This window comes from Alligator sinensis, unplaced genomic scaffold (assembly GCF_000455745.1).
Source record: "Alligator sinensis unplaced genomic scaffold, ASM45574v1 scaffold512_2, whole genome shotgun sequence".
Lineage (NCBI taxonomy): Eukaryota > Metazoa > Chordata > Crocodylia > Alligatoridae > Alligator > Alligator sinensis.
This window is the reverse complement of record NW_005842182.1, coordinates 460,113-478,141: the sequence shown is the minus strand read 5'-3', so window position 1 is coordinate 478,141 and position 18,029 is coordinate 460,113. Positions and strand designations below refer to the sequence as shown.

General features: G+C 40.5%; 1 long non-coding RNA gene across 1 annotated transcript in view; it reads left to right on the top strand.

Annotated features, from left to right (window-relative positions):
- The window catches only part of LOC102383869, a 45,535-nt gene extending 28,213 nt beyond the window's left edge, over positions 1-17,322 (top strand). The window contains exons 2-3 of the long non-coding RNA XR_324136.1: positions 16,737-16,910; positions 17,293-17,322. This is a non-coding gene — a long non-coding RNA (uncharacterized LOC102383869). The remainder of the gene's footprint in view (positions 1-16,736; positions 16,911-17,292) is intronic.
- Positions 17,323-18,029: the final 707 nt, after the last annotated feature.

Genomic DNA, 18,029 nt, shown 5'->3' with positions numbered 1-18,029 from the left:
TTGCTTTCATTGGGAGCAAATTTGCTCTTGATGGGCACATATGTAGATAAGCTCCCAGAGAAAGCTTACCGCACAGTATTTTACTGAGCAGTAAGCTTACAGTGCATTAATAGTACAAGTAGACATGCCCAGTCTGTCATTCAACTGATGTCAAAAGCAGCATGTGCACAGTAATGGAAGCTAACTGAAGTTGATTAAATGTAACCAACACTGAACACGATTATAAAACACATGACCCATATTGGGCAAATGTGCTGATGGGAACCTATTTTCTTTTGTGGCCCCTTAAAAAAAAGAAAAACACAAAGCAGACATAAAGAAATACCAGCCTGGCACCAAAAGGGCTAGAGCCAGACTTGATAGCCTGCCCCAGGGCCAAAAATATTACATTTGATCTTAGCCAAAAATACTGAGATGCGACTGGGAACCTACCACAAGAATAGGTTAATACAGCTTATCTGACGAAATTATGTGGCAGTGGCACTTGCGCTCAGTCCCTCTCCGCAGCGACTCTTTCTAAAGTCATGGTGAGCCAATACATTGAATATTTTTTGACTTACTTTTCACTCCCAGAACTAAGCTGTGCCTTTCTTTCCCAAGTTCCAATGATTCCTATTTCTTCACCAGCTTTAAATGCATGGTGAACTTAACCAAATTGGGCCCTAAACAGTTTGCCTACAATCCCTCTGTTGCCCCCTCTTTCAGCCTGGTCATATATGATTAGTTTGGCTGCATCCTTCATGAGTTGGAGTTAGACCAGGTTGCCTGTGACTCATCTGATTTATTTTCTATGCTGTAGCAGTTGGAGGGGGCAAATTTAAGGCAAACCTCCAATAATTATATTCTACACTGGAAAATCATAGCAAATCTATAATTTTTCTATATATAGAATCTAACTATTGGGGGGCATCTTATATTCAGGGTCATCTTATATTTGAGCAAATATAGTAAATTAACCAAATAAATAAATTAGGGTAAAGAATATATATAATAAATATAAACAAACTTAAATGAGTATTTCTTCTCAACAGAATAGCTTCATGGCTATGTAAATTTGAGTTCAAATGTTCTTGACATTCCAACACTAATTTTTGAGATTTATCATACGTGAACTAAAGATGTGACATGTAGGAGAGAAGGGAAGAAACTGATCTTTAGTTGGATGTGTATTAAGAAGAATGTCATAAAAGGTTAGTAACCCTCCCATATTTTCAAGTTAACTATCGGTAAAACAGCCCAAAATAGCAACTGGAAGCAAATACTACAGCTACTTCATGAGACAGAAAAATAAAAATGTCAATTTGGATGTCTGGATATTAGATACTTGTCAATAATGACTATATCTGAACCTTAGGAGATTTTTTAAAATCAATATTCGTCTTTATGAACCTCTTCTTTTGTTGTCACTTCTGTTGCTGTTGAGGTGCCCCTGTTTCTTGTTACCTATTTTTACATCATGATGTTTTGGATTGTCAATGATTGTGTGTGGTTCAGTCAGCCAACAGTACCAGCTGCCAGAGAATTATTGTGCTATTGATATTTTATTTAAGTGTGTCCTGTTTCTCCTGTGTAATTGACTTTTAGAGGTGGTTATGCCACAGCACCATGTTGCAGTTGGTACTTTTAGATTGCCAACTATTATTTCTTTGAAAGCCATCATTCTTTCTCGCTTGTAGCTGTATTTGTTTTAACATAATATTTCTTCTATTCTAGTCTTCTGGCAGGTGGTTAACCCTGTTAAAAGTTGACACTGATCTACATTGGTGATCCTAATAAAGAAGGGGATATACAGTTCTAAGTATAGATTCTGTTTTTTTTTTTTGTTTTAAATGAAGTTCTTTGCTATTTTCAGTGACTAATGAAAAAAAGTCTGTACTGGTGTAATGGTTATAGACTAGTCTTCCAAAAAATGTGCTTAACTGGAGATAAAAAGTACTTACTTGGGATGTTAAAAGTCCTTTATTTCCACCACTGTGTACCATAAATCTTTTGGAGTGATGTAGCAATCTCATGAGACTTAAATCTATTCTGTGACAGCTTCTAATCAGATATTTGTTATGTGAAACACTCATCTTGGCAGAATTTTGATGGGTTCTATCATTTTTATGTAGAATCTTGCTGTAAGGAACTGCATTTATTGACTGTCGGGTGAAAATGTGATATTTATGCAAACTGATTTTGTAAAGTAACATCTGCTGTTTGCTTTGTGGGGCCATATTCCCATAAAAGTCTCTGCAAAGCTATAAGAGGTGGTTAATTTAAGATGAAACATCCTTTTTAACACAGCCTCAAGTAAATAATCGAACTTTTCAGGAGGCAAAAACTCTTACATTTGTTTTCAGAAAATTGAGGCTGAACTGTACCATCTGATTGGACATAGAGTAAAGACACATGGCAGGTACATCTGCTCCACCCTTACACTGGTATAAATATTCACATAGGCAATTCTACACAGGTGTCAGTGATTCCACTCCAAGGGAAAGTTATCCCTCAAAGTTAAGAGTAACTTATACTGCTGATGTGTCTTCACCTCCTGTCATTCTCATCCCAAAACAGCAACTTGCGCAATACAAATAGGTTGGATTAGTGCCTTCTACTTGCATCTATCTAGGATCTGCTCTGGACTTCAGTATAACTAATTCTTCAGGCACCAGGAAAGCTCTAACAATACAACAAACCAAACCAGTGTAAATGTTTATCTGTCTGCCCCAATACATTAATCTATGCAGTGATGCTAAGAAAGGATCACTTAGGTCAAGTTAACTAAATACTGATATAGATTTTTTCATCAATACTGAGGCCAAGATTATTTAAAGATTTAAAGATTATTGTTAAAAAAAAAGAATCAAGGCCTCCCCCTCCCTCCCCCCCCACCGTTATTTTATTTATTTTGTGTAATACAGAAAGTTTCACTCTCAAAAATAAATGGAAGAAAATATTAAATCACCAAACCAGAATAACACATAAGGGGAGAGTATGGTCTAGTGAACTGGTTGCAAGATGTGCAATCTGGAGATAAGTGACCTTACTTTGCAATCTTGTACAAATCAATTACATTTTCTATGCTTCCATTTTCTTACCTATAAAAAGAGAAATATTATCCTTTATCTTTGAAGCACTTTAAGGTCTTGAGGTGTCCAACATCGGAAACTGCTGTTGTAGTACTATTATCTATTGCTACTTGTACCAAAAGTAAACATGTTTGTGTATATGTACTTATGTGTGCATGCATACATGGTGAGTTTGGGGCCATGTGCCAAAGGGAAGAGTGCTATGCATGTGGGATCATGCCTATGCAGTGCAGCAGAGGAGGAGCACTGTATGCAGGGGTGGTGTGGGTGTCCACGAGAGCATGTGTGTGTGTGTGTGTGTGTGTGTGTGTGTGTGTGTGTGTGTGTGTGTAATTTATATGTAATATGAAGTTTTAGGCTTTTATTCTTTTGTTTTTAAAATGTTAAAATCTGCTTACAATCTCACGTGTTCTATATGCGATGTAGCTAATATTTGTTAGTATAATTATAATAAAAAATAGTATTAACAATATATAGCGTATAATGCATAATGTTAAGAAGAGGGGCAAATGAACAGTTAGAGCAGTGATTCTCAACCAGGTGCATTGAGATCCTTTCAAGGATGTCACAGTGTGCCATGCAATGTTAGCGCTGTTAGGTACCACTGTTAGGTATTCTCAAGATAAAACCAGAAATTTCAAATGGGAATCCACAGTGTTAAAACTATTCTGCCCTGCTGTCATCTGAGTTCATTGTTACCAAAAAATTTCTCCAATGTTTTTCTGTAGTCAAAAAATTAGTGAAAACAAGGAGCTGGTAGTTTCCAAGGAGGTGCCTTGAGTCTCATTAGGGTTCACAGAGTCTAAAAAGGCTGAGAACAACTGGTTTGCATGTAGGAGTATCTCTCCTAGGCAATACTCTCTTTCAAATAAAAGACATCTAGGACAGATTCCCAGCTTGTTTCAATTACTTTTAATATCAGTGCTGCTACATTGAGTTATAGTAGCTAAGAATCTTGACTAGAAGGGAAAACTTGTAGTGTCTGTGACTACTTGGAAAAATAGTTATGTTGCATGAACCTCACAAAGTTTGCACTAAAGTTTAAGGTAACCCTACCTTGTACCTTTGTTTCATACAACACTTAACTTTGTTTTTTCTTCACTTGAGATTAAAAGAAAAATGACACCTCAGTAGTGCAGTCAAAATCCATACATGAACACCAACAAACTTGGACTTTATATTATTTTCCTTTGCATCAGGCTATGAAGAGATTCTTGTCTGCTTTGCTTACAAAGAGCCAGATGCTCCAGGTAAAGTCAGTGTGTCTTTCACCTTAAGTTCGTTGGTCTTAGGCCTTTTATATAAAGAGGATTTCGGAGAAGCAGCATGAATGCATCATGGACACTGGACTAACTTTTTGCCTTCACTTCAGTCAGCTTTGTGGGCTCACTGCAGTAGAACAGTAGGGTACCCATGCGGCTAACCTCTCTACTCAAGTTTATCACTCTGATATAACCAGCCACAAATTTTGCATGTGAAAACTAATAATGCCATGAAAAATAACTCCTTGTACAAGTCAGCTCCAGCTGAATAATTGTGATTATATAGCAATATTAGACCAGCCTTGTTGTTAACATAAATCTAAATAACATGTTCATAATCATACATTAACTATGTCTTTGTAGCAGCTAGGAACCAGCTACATTATTTAATATACTGTACTTTCATAATAAAAATATAAGACTTCACATTCAAAGTCTTAGAACCTCCTGGCTTTGAGTGGAGGTTTGTGATTGGTATGCCAGGTCCCTTGCTCTGTAGGACTTCAGAGTATGGTAAATCCCTAGAGCATTTCACCTCCACCGTTTCTTTTGACAGTCTTTCATAGAGCTTCTGCTGATTAATTGTTAGACTGAATATGCTTGAACCAAGTCATTAATTTTGTCTAAAAGGGAATAGTTCTAGAGCACTTTCTATAGCAAGATGATCTTGCTTGCATTATTAATTACCTTCTCTAGTGGTGTTCTGTCTCCACACACACACACACACACACACACACATTTTCTTCTTCCTGTTCAGGGACTTAAGCAATCAATAAGTATGAAATTTTTAAAGGTGTCCAACATTGGAAACTGTTGTTGTTGGAATTTCAAATAACAGTAAAGATTAATTCTGTTACAGGCTGAGTATTTTGGTGCTGCTTTATCAGTTGGATGGGAAGAAGCAGTTATTTTTTCATCCACAAGGACCCTATTTTTAATGTAGTTTTGACACATGCTCTTTGAAACAGCTCAGGTACATATCTGCAGCATGTGTGGTTTTGTAAGGGCAGAATTAGCTGGGAGGTGTAGAAGAGATAAAGGTTAATTACAGACCCAGTAATTACACCTGGTCACTTGCTTTTGACATTCTGATCCTTTATTTTGTTCCATCATTTTAAATACAATGTAAATCAGGTCTGTCCAACTGGTGGCCTATTGGCGACTTGTTGCCCATGAGGGGTTAAGTTGTGGTCCCTGGGCTCCTGTCTGATCACCCCTTCCTGCATCGCTCTGCTATAACAGCATCCAGAATCTCTGAGCTCCTCCTACCTCCTTTGACTGCTGCTTCCTGCCTCTGCCTAAGGGGACATGGTAGTGTGGCAAGTGGCATGAGGAGCTGAGTGTGAGCTTGGGGTCACATGCTGAGAGGGCACACTGCCACACACAGGGGATCATGCCTATGGGGTGCAGCAGTAGGGGGGCACCCTGTATAGGGTGTTTTTGAAGACGTGTTGTAGCAGAAGGTGGAATGATCTTATGCACCTACATGTTGTGGGAAGGGGGAATTGTCATTACCCATCTGCAACTTGCAGCGGAAGTGTGGGAGGGATTGCACTTTTGTGCTCACACAGTGAAGCAGGAGGTTGGGTACCTGGTTTAGTGCTGGAAGGGTGGGATGCTCATTTGAGTGTACAGGGCAATGGGGTCTGGGTGGGGGGGAGTGTCAACACAACGTGGTGGCCTGTGAGCTGAATGGTGAGGCTCCTGCTGGTCCCTGGGCACATCTTTCCCACAGGCTTAGAAGTTACACAGCCCGTATTCTATGCTTTGGCTTCCATGCAGATTTGTATCAGTGTAACTAAAGGTGTGATTTTAAATTGGAGTAATTAAATTGGTACAACTTGGTTTTTAGTTACTGAAAACAACTGATATATGGTTTTATATAGAACCCAGTTATTGTTTTGGGTTGCCTTTGTAAATATACACAAACACACATGCACACAGATTTAAAAAGGCAACCTAAACTGATAACCAGTTTCAAACAGAGAGAAGCATGTCAGCACAGGGATTTGCACTGATTTACCCTAACTAGATTAATCAAAGTACTGCAAGCTTGTTACAAGACTTTTGTCTTGTCTCCTTTTGAAAGCCACTGGAGGTTAAGTACCTACCTACCATTTGTGGCTTTGAAAATCTGCCTTGTCAGACCTGAATCAGCAAAATGCTCATGCGTATACTTAATTATAAAGAAAGAAGTATTTCCATTCCTATCCAGAAAAAACCTTTAAGCCTATACTTGAAATGCTTTTGAAGGAAAAGAAATAGGAGAAAAGAATAGGAGATGCTCTGTTTACCAGGGCACCCCTTGGAATAACTAGGAATGATGGCTACAAACTGATAGAGAGCAGATTTAGGTTAGACATCAGGAAGAACTTCTTTAGGGTAAGAGTTGCCAGAATCTGGAATGGACTTCCAAGGGAGGTGGTGCTCTCCCCTACCTTGTGGGTCTTTAAGAGGAGACTAGACATGCATGTGGCTGGGGTCATCTAATTCCAGCACTCTTTCTTGCCCAGGGCAGGGGGACAGACTCTGATCTACTGAGGTCCCTTCTGACCCAAACATCTATGAATCTATGACATTAAAGAAATGTGAGTAAATAGCACAAAATGGGATATGGGCTTACCAAAGGTAGGTCACACCAGACTGGGCCCCAAGGAGCAGCCATGACACCCCCGGGTGGCTCAAAGGCTATGCCCCGCACTAGCTCTAGCTACCCTCCCTTTATACTTCCTGCCACGCCTTGATTTAGTGGTTGATTTTTTTATTTAAAGGGAAGCTGCCCAAGAGTCCTAGAGCAGGCTTTAATCCTAGCTTTGCTAGCAACCCTGTTACCTAAATCTGACCTTCCAGACCCTGCTAGCACAAATCAAATCCTTCGCTAGATGGGCCCTTCCAGCCGATATGTGTCCCAGGGCACCCATTGCCTTATGGCCTCCAATCTCCCTTCCAGCCATGCCTATGTCTTGCAGGTGTTACCATTTAGTCATCTCAGGGGTAGTTGGCCCCAGTCCCTTATCAGGTTGTTTTAAGTCTTTATTTCCCTTGTTGGGGCATCAGCCTCTTTGGCTTCTGCCTCTTTTCTCCTGCTGGACTTGGCTTCTGGACTCCAGCGACTGTCTTGTCCTTTCCAGCTCTTCTTGTCCCTGGGCCGGGCTCTTGCTCCTTGAAGCTTTGAGTTCCTGGCCCTAGTCTTGCCTCTCTTGGCCTTTGGTTCCTGCTTCTCTGGGCTTTGGGCCCCTGGACCAGATTCTCACCCCTGCCCCTCCTGGGCAATGGTTACACTTCTCATGGGCTTTGGGCCCTTGGCCCTAGTTCCTCCATTTCTAAGGCAATTCTGGGTTCCCTAGTCCATGTCTACCTTACGGCTCTGGGCCCTCTGGCTTGGTCAGTGCTTTGAGCCTGACTCCTTCCATGGCTTAAGGAAGTCATGTGCCACTTGGGCACCAATGAGACTTCTAAACCACACCTCACAATCCCACCTAAACCACTAGAATGCCATCACACAGGAAATGGTTTGGGTTACTATGACAAAAGAATAAACCCTCAAGCTACCACCTAAACACTCCCTGCACTGGGTCTGAATATCAAACACAAACTGAAAACAAGCATCCTAGCCATACATGTGCTATATATAGCACAACCCTTCAGGAACTCGTGTCCATGTCGTATGTATATGTGTGTATGTACATACATACGTACATACATAATGAAAGAGGGGGGAGGGAGAGGGAGAGGAGCGAGAGAGTAGGGGAAAGGGACAGTGTTAGGAGAAGCATACAAGCAAAAAATGCATAGGAAAAAAGGAGTCACAAAAGCTAATTCAGGTAAGGGGATAAGAATCATACTTATTAACACAGTCCAGTTTGTGGATAAATGAAGGAAGTTAGTCAGCTGGAGTCCCACAGGTATGATAATCATTTGTTTGCATTTGGTCAGAAAAAAGATACATGAATGCACTTGAGCAAGTTTCTTGGTTCAATTGATTACAGTTGGTTTTTTTGCCTGAGCATGGTGCTATCCATGAGCCGAGAGGTAATTAGCTGTGTCAGTTTGAAGTTGAACAGAAGGCAGAGTAGATGTATATTATTTGGTTAGTCTATAAGGTACATATAAAGAGCACAATCTTTCAGAACACATAACTTATATAGATTTTTAAATATCCAAGACTATTAATGTTATTGTCTGCCACAACTTCCAGAATCTTCTCCATATTGTATTACAGGGCTGCAGAAATACAGCATTTTGGTAATATCCTTGTGGGGGTGTGTTAATATTTAAAAAATGAATGCCTTATCTTGCCTAATTTACCTATTATTTAACCTACCTGTTGTAATCCCCCAATCTTATTTAGCTGAAATCTTCTGATAGTTCAACAGATTTCTATAGGGGGAGGATAAAAGCTTAACTTTCTCCGGAAAAGGTGTGACTACTGATTTGAAATGGGTGGATTTTATCTTCCAAACCTTCAAAAATATCACAATACCTCCTTAGTAAGTCAGGATATGTCTTGGATGGCTGATATAACAGATAACTCTCCCATATGGGTGGAAATTGAACAGGCAAATATGTTTCCCCTTCCATTATCAGCTATCTTATAGAAAAACTGGCCAACTGTGGCCTTGGCTACATCACAGTCCACTGGCTGGGGAACTGGCTCTGAGGTCGGACCCAGAGAGTGGTAACTGATGGAAGTCAATCCTCATGGTGTGCCGTGACCAGTGGGGTCTCCCAAGGTTCTGTCCTTGGGCCTATACTCTTTAACATCTTCATTAATGATGTGGACATTGGTATCAGAAGTGGACTGGCCAAGTTTGCCAATGACACCAAACTTTGGGGTAAAGCATCCACACCCAAGGACAGGACGGTGATCCAGGCCAACCATGACAGGCTCATAAAATGGGCAGCAGAAAACCTGATGGTGTTCAACACCGAAAAATGCAAGTTACTCCACCTTGGAAAGAAAAAGCCGCAGCATGCTTATAGGCTCAGCAGTACTACACTTGCTAGCACCATGGCTGAAAGGGACTTGGGGGTCATGACTGACCACAAAATGAATATGAGCCACCAGTGTGATGTTGCAGCTGGTAAAGCGAGCAAAACTCTGGTTTGCATTCATAATTGCTTCTCAAGCAAATCCCAGGATGTTATCCTCCCACTGTATTCGGCCTTGGTGAGGCCGCAGCTGGAGTACTGGATCCAATTCTGGGCTCCACAATTTAAAAAAGGATGTGGAAAAGCTTGAGTCCAGAGGAGATCCACATGCATTATCAAAGGGCAGGAGAATAGGCCTTATAATGAGAGGCTGAGAGCTACGGGACTCTTCAGCCTGAAAAAGTAGCTCAGGGGGAACCTGGTGGCTGTCTATAAGTATATAAGTGGTGTATATCAGGATCTGGGGGAATGCTTATTCACCAGAGTGCCCCAAGGGATGACAACGTCAAATGCTCACAAACTTCCCCAAGACCATTTCAGGCTGGACATAAGGAAGAACTTCTTTACTGTCCGAGCCCCCAAGGCCTGGAACAGACTGCCGCCAGAGGTGGTGCAAGCACCTACTCTGGACTCCTTTAAGAGACATTTGGATATTTATCTTGCTGGGATCCTTTGACCCCAGCTGAATTCCTGCCCCTGGGGCAGGGGGCTGGACTCAATGATCTTCTGAGGTCCCTTCCAGTCCTAATGTCTATGAAGTACATAACTCTGTAATCCCTACAATTTTTGAAGCCCTATAAGCTTGGGAAAAAATTGGCAAACTTATTGAAGTTTCATCCTTTGTTGCATCAAGAGGTCTCTATTTAGGGCAATTTCTTGTTGAAGTATGGGTCCTACAAACTGAGGTGGAAAAACTGGATGGATAAGAGTATTGTGCATGTCGAACAGTTTCTAGTAGGAAATTGTTAAACTCTTTTCTGAGTTATGTGAGGAATTTGACCTTTCAGAAGCAGTTGAATGACAACATATGTGGTTGCATCAAATATTAAAAAATCAGTTTGTATCTAAAGCTTTAGGTATAGCAAATATTCCAGAAGACATTATTTTTTGCCTTATGTGCTTCTCCTTCCCATTCTGTGCTATCACTCTGTAATTGCACATAGCAGGCTTGATACAGACTATTTAAGACTGGAATGGAATGGAGACTGAGGCATCCAGATGACAGAATTTCACTGGAAATCAGCAGTTCACAATAATGGTAATCAACAATTGGTCTTAGTTTTATACAAGAAAATATCTGTCTTTGTCTGCACTGGGCTCCCTCTGAATTTAAAAAAAAATAAGTATAGTTCCAGTAGATACATGTTGGAGATGTGATGCATTGCTGGCAATGCTTAGTCACATGCTTTGGTCATGCATTCTTACCATTTTTTTTCTTTTTTGGAAAGAAATTACAACTAGAGTCAATGTGGTTTTGAACGCAGCACTGATACCTTTGGCAAATATATGTGTTTGTAGTTATATTCCCAAAGAATTCAAACTGAATCCGTCCCAGATTGCATTCTTACCGCAGGACTTATTAGCAACTTGCAGAATTGTCCAGGTCCAGGACAATACAGAAAGACAATGGCAATAGCTGGTATCTATGAAGAGTCAGGTTTAGCAGGCTTAACTGGTTTGAAAAGTTTGGTGCAATCTGGAGCAACCGCTGCAGCTTCCTTAGCCTGACAAAGGGTTTTTGAACCCGAAAGCTTGCTTAATAACTATTCTCCAACCATTTGGGTTGGTCTAATAAAAGATATCAAATTCACCCAAGGAACCTTGTCTGCGTGCAATCTGGAGGGAATTCTTGGAATATTTTGGTAGTTAAATTGTTGCTCATTGCATGCGTCTCTTTTCTTTCCCTTTTATTGCTTATTATTTGTGATCATTTGGTTTTACACCTGCAGTTAATATTTTTTTATGATTTTTGTATTGTATTTAAAAACAATATTTTAATAAGATACAGAAATATTTATCTATAAAGGGCATAGTGTGTCTGTCTGCCCATAACGCTTCTGGCAAACTGCTCATGCACTGCCGAGAGGGCAGGTGGCAATTGGCTGCATGGGCCAGGGCTGTGCAGGCCCAAGTTTGAGCTGCTGCTGGGGCAGTTTGTGGTGGCAGCGAACATGCCCCAACCGCCTGAGCAGTGGGGCTTCCCCACACTTCTGTGCCTGAGGGCGAAGGGGGGGAGGGGTCACAGTGGCAGTGTCTCCTGCCACCCAGCCCTGATGCCCCCCAGAACAACCAGCAGGGAGGGGAAGGTGGTGGCCAGGTAGTGAGGGAGGGGAACGGGGAGGGGAAGGGAGGCAGGCAGATGCAGGCCATGCGGAGCAGGCCAAGCGGGTGGGGGGAGGGAGGCACGGTGCGGGGTTGGACGAGGAGCAGGCGGGGGGAGGAAGGGTGGTGCGTGGTGGGAGATGGAGCGGTGGGGGTGGGAGGTGATGCAGAGCGGCATGGGGGAATGCGGGGCCAGATATAGAGCGGCAGAGGGGGTACAGCGGGGGGAGTGGAACAGGGCCAGACACATGGTGGTGGCGGTGTGGGGCGGGGGGGAGTGCTGCTCCCCTCCTGCCCCCCCCCCCTCGGTCATTCTTGATGGGCTATTTGCTAGTCATTGATACTGCTGTACAAAAATAACATAGTTAAAGGACAATGTTGACAAAAACACAAATGGGAATAAACTGGCTCTGATTTAAATTTAGACTGGAAATTTGAAGATTTCCCACATTCCAAAGAAATTTACTCTGAAAAAGATTCCCATAAGGAGTATCAGTGACAAAACCTGACTAATTTTTAAGATAGGCATTGATAAATTAAATGGATTGTATGGTCTCATTGCAGTAGTAGCTATTGGACTTTATGATCCTGGAGGTTCTTTCCAGTTGGGAGCAGCAGGGATTAGTAGGCAGAGAAACTATATACATCTACATCCTGAATACACCCTGTCTGCTAGGGTCAGTTTAACTATAGTTGAAGTTCAGTGGTATATGAGTGCTTTGCTGAACTGAGGTCTTTAACCACCACCATGTAAATGTTGATTTTTTATTTACATGGAATTTACTAAATCAGAGGGTATTTTATCCTTGTATTAATGGCTAGATAAGAAATCAGGCAGTGTGAAATTAGGCCTAAAGTGCTCTGCTAATTCATTTCTTCCTAAATTACTGGTTAGTAATTATTGGTTTTATTTGGTTAGTAACAAGTAAATTAAAGGACCATTCTCTAAACTCAGCAACACTGTTGTCAGTCTAGAGCAGCTCAACTGATTTTCCATGTGTTACTTCAGATTATTACTGGTACAAATCAAATCAGAAGCTCTCTCACTGTCCTTAAAACCTCTTTGAAGTGAACCCTTAACAATAGTTAAGATAAAATTTGAGAAAATAATACTCTGACAAGGGCCTGTTACCATTTCATTATTACAACCTCTCCTTCGAGGAAATTTCCTCTAGTTTTAGAAAATACTTGATCTGGCCTGATACTTGTTAACATGAGTTGGCCCAGAAGGAACTAAAACGCTTTTAAACTTGCACCCAAAATGAGCAGAGTGAAACCAAAATTATATTGGGTTTATCTGGGGGTGCTCTTTTTCTAGGCAAAAGAGAAGAATCTCTCCTGAATAGAAGTTAGACAGTCACAGTGGTGTAACTAGGGTGGGAGGATCGGGGCAGCCACCCTGGGCACTGACTTGGTGGGGGTTGGAATAAATTTTGGCTACTGCAGCTGCACAATCATGCCAGTGGCAGACTAGCAACCAGATGGTGCTACTGCCCCTTTGCATGGCAACTCTTCCCAGCACCTGGCTGCATCATTATGCCTATGGGCAACCATTAGCTTATAGCTTGAAATTGTGCATTTTCACATTTTGAAGAATATTGGTTGGATACAATGAAGGTAATATAGTTTTAGAAACAAATGTACATTTCCTTAAAATGGCACAGCTAATTGAATAAAGAGCTTAACTCCATTTTTGCTGAGGAGATGTTGGTTTGACATCTTCTGTTGAACTCAGATGAGTGGATTTAATTTGTGTGAAGGACCCCACTGCCATCAAGGTTTGTAATTCTTTTGCATGACTCTTACTTCTCCTATGTCAGTCACAATTGAAAAACTTTGTTTTATTTGATTTTTGTCTTGAGATGACAAAGCATGTGTTGCTCAGGTTTCACTGAAGACATAATTTGGTCTGTAGAAACCTTATTTCTAAAGATGATATATGAGCAAGCGAGAATTTTCAGTGTGGTCTGATAAATATTTCCCTTCTTTATTTGTAAATTAAGTGCTTTTTAGTATGAAAATTATTGGGGATCCATGAAATTTCATTATGACATTTTTACAGAGTCATTTCTCATAGCAGAACCATGCTATCGGTTCCCCTAGCCCCTGCTGGCATAACAAGGAATAATGGGCACAAGTTGATGGAGAGGAGGTACAGATTGGACATCCGAAAAAACTACTTCACAGTCAGGGCGGCTAGGAGCTGGAACCAACTTCCAAGGGAGGTGGTGCTGGCCCCTACCCTGGGGATCTTTAAGAAGAGGCTGGATACTTACCTGGCTGGACTCATTTGAGTCCCGTTTTTGTTTTTAGGGTGAGTGGTTTTGTTTGTGTTTTTTGGGTTGTTCTCCCGCCCTGGCGGGGGGTCGGGCTAGAAGATCTATTAGGTCCCTTCCGACCCTGAAACTATGAAACTATGAACTATGAATATGCCTTAAAAACATTTAAATCAATCAAAATAATACATTTTGGGCAATCACCTAAATGATTTAGTTGATAAGAACTGCTCAAGAATATAAAATATCCTAAGAACCATTTATTCATGCTTTTTGGGGAATATTTGCAAATATTTTATATTAAAATGAGAACTGGTTCATGAATGATTGAGTGACCAAAAACCAAGCTAAATTCTTCAGATATTTTATTTGCATGAACAATTAAAATGCCTTTATTTTTAAGGATTTGATTTAAAGACCAATTAGCAAGTATTTTCACCATCCTGTAGACTTTAAAATGCACATCGTTTAGTGCATGTATTCTGCCTTGAGCAAGGGGCTTGACTAGATGACCTAATGCTGTCTCTTCGTGCCCTATTTTTCTATCATTCTATGTACATCTCTTTCCTTGTAGAAATCATACACAGTATTTTTCTAGCTATTGGTTTAATAGCTTATAAAGTGTATCAGAGAAATACTAAGCTGATTTCAGGATGGGTCATTTAATACTTATCATTTAGCATCATCTCCACTTTTAGTACCTAAATAGTACATCCTTTTTTGGCCCTAGTCCTTTACAAAAAAAAGTAAAATAGCTCTTGGAGAAAAACACATTTAGTGGTGGGAAGTTCATAACGTGGGCATTACATCACAGAGACTTGGCAGTTATGTATCATCTCTGAAAAATTTCTGTCAGTTTCCCGTGGTGATGGATCCTGATTTACAAGCTCTGGCATCAAAGGTGAGATGACTGAGTTTTCTTTAAAGGGTTGTCCTAATTCATTGAACCCAGCAGCAAAAAGGGATTAATATTTAACCAAGATATCAGTGAAGGCAAATGGTTCATTCATAGCTTACTGGTAACATATGCTTCAGGTGAAACAGTGCTCCAAGTATTTTTGTAGATGTTAGGATACTTTTTTCCCCTCTAACTCTATGCATTAATTTTTCCTCCATATTTTTTGAATTATCTTCTAAAAGCTTGACAGTTCAATGAACTTCCATTTAGTGCTTGAGAAATGCATAACTAATGACCGTAGTTTCACAAACTGAAGGTTGCCTTGTACTTTGAAAAAAGGGACGAATGACGTAAACAAATAGTCGTCAAAGCAAGTGTTCTTCCATTTCCTGATTAATGTGTGCAAGTATGGATCGAGGTATCTTCATACGTACTATCTTCTTCTTTCATAGGTTCACTTGCTTTGTAAGCTAAATTCAGTCTACGCTTTTTATCCTAGATACTTAAATGTGCAACCATTTAGCATGTTCTAGTTGGCATATGTGCATTTTCAACTTTGTGGGTCTATAAAAGCACCCATTTATTCATGTAAATTTTTACCAAGATTCCAGACAGGAATGATAAGGAACATTTCTAGGCCAAAGCTCTACATAGAGAGGGACAGAGAGAGGTATAGGGAGGAGTTTTGAGGATACAAATGAACATTCTGTATCATTTTCACAGGATAACTGGGGCATAATTAGTAAAACGCTCCCCTTGTTTTCCTTTTAAAAGAAATGCTTTCTTTTTTTTGTCACCCTCCTAGAGTGGGAAATGTAGCAGGAGATCTGAAAGAGGTTTTAATTACATACCTCAATGGAATGAGTACTGGTACATCTCACGTGTGATTTTGTATCACAGAAACTAAACCATTCTTTCATCTCTTGAGATTTTGCGGATAACAAGAACATAGCAAAATATTGTGAGAACATGATTCTGTATGCAGACTTACATTTTGAATGATTTTGTTTGCAGCAGTATAGATGATGAGCATTTGATAGCATGTAATGCTGGGCATCTTTTAAAAGATAAATTTAATTCCATGGATGCAAATGTGTTCTGACCAACACTTCATGCAGCTCCCTGACATCAGGGTTTACATCAGTGTAAGTGATATGAGGATCTGGCTCCCTGATTCTAATGCTCTGTGTACTATAGCATGTTAAGCTGCACTGCACTGCATGGAGTATCTTGGCAGCTTTTAGTGCACTCACAATACTTTCAGCGCATCGCCATTCCTCATAGTTGCTTCTATCAATTTTGTCAGGAGATGGCTGTGTTTAGCTTTCTGCACAGCTGTACTGCATGTCATTTACTGTTATCAGATCATGACAAATCATTCTTTTCAAGGTGCAAACCAGGATTTTCAGTCCATGGTATCTGTAGGAATTTCTTTAAGGGCATTGTTGCAGATCTCCACCCAGTCACTTTAATTTTCTTTGCCAATATCCTGCAATTTGCAGATTTTTTTGTGTGGAGGTAGTACATAAAATGTGCATCCCATTGGTATGTTATTCCTCCAAAAACAAGCGGGGAATGATCTTAATTAAAGCTTTATGTTCCAGAGCATATTTTTAGCTGTCTGTCTCCAATATCTACTTCAGGGCACACTTTAATAAGGGCAAGAATTTTGTCACACATCTGAACCTCACTTTATTAAGACAAAAAGATAAACTCAGAAAAAAAGAAGTGTGCAATAGCTGAAAATCTAAGCATAATCATATACTTTTACTTATTGTAGCTACCAGCTACAAAGTTTCAGTAGGACAAGGTACAATATTGCATGTGTAAAAGTATCTAACCATAGTCCTTGATTAGGATACCTGAAAAAACTTTTTCCAAGGAAAAAACTTTTTCCTTGGAAGCATTTTCTTGAAGTCTTTTGGTGACCGTAACACCTTTTAAGGAATAAGATATTTTAATTTTGAATCACCAGATTCTGATGTAGTTGTCACACTCTTTAACATGGAAGAAAAATAGCTGAATCCATGGAAACAAATGTCAGCCAGCTAAAACAACAGAAAACTTTATGGAAGAAGGACAAAGCAATGTGAGAGTACACAGCAGCCAGCTTCTCCCAACTTTTGATGTCAGCATCTGTTTTCTTGAGGTAAGCCTTCAATGAGTCCTTGTACATTTCCTCTGGCCACTGCAAAAGGCCCCAACTAAGTTGGAAGTAGAGTACTTGGGAGTTAGAGTCAGGTGGAGAGACATCTGCAAACAGTATCCAGTCCAGCGAAGTTGGTGGTTGAAGATCACCAACTTAGTGCTAGTAACATTGGATTTAGCAAGGATGTTGGCATTTGTTCAGCAATCTTCCCATTTGACGTGGAGGTTTTTTGGGAGTCATTGTTGGTGATACTTCTCCAGGGTCTTGAGATGACGATGGTAGTGGAAGCATGAGCATGCTTCACATCTGGAGACCAGAGTGGGGATGATGACTGCTTTGATGACGGCTCTGGAAAGACACCTGGATCTTGGTGTCTTTCCAGAGATTCTGGTTAATAAAGACATCCTACAGCAATTTCCTGAAGGAGGCACTTGCACACTGGATCCTGTGCTGAATCTCCTCATCAATGTTCACTCTGAGTGAGATGGCTATCGAGGTAAGGGAAGTGCTTGGCTACCTACAAGGTCTTTCCTTTGATGGTAATTTGTGTGTGTGTGTGTGTGTGTGTGTGTGTGTGTGTGTGTGTGTGTGTGTGTGTGTGTGGTGGGGGGGGGGGCACATTAATGGCCTGTAGCAGGATGGTAGAACACTTTAGTCTTCTTGATGTTGAGAGAGAGAGACTCAAAGTTTGGTAGGCATCTCTGAAAAGATCCAATGTGGTCTTTTAGTTTTCCTCAGTGAGAGCAAGGATGGCACAGTTATCAGTGGGTTGATGGTTGTTTGAGTACTTTGGTCTTCAAGTGAAGATGACCCAGATTGAGGAGACCTCTACCCATTCAGTACTCCATGTCAATTTCAGAACAAAGAACCAGGATGACTGTCAGAAGAATGGAGAACAGAGTTGGGGTGATGATACATCTTTGCTTTGCCTCAGTTCAGATGACAAATGGGTCTGTCTCTGATCCATGGAATAATTGCAGTCATCTGGTCATGGAGGAGCCAGTTTACATGCCCAGAGTTACTGAAGGTATAGGTTTTGCTGGATTTGCAACTTTAAAAATGTGTTCCTATGTGTTTTTCTGGCACTTTATAGTTTTACAAAAATGCTAAAATAAACAA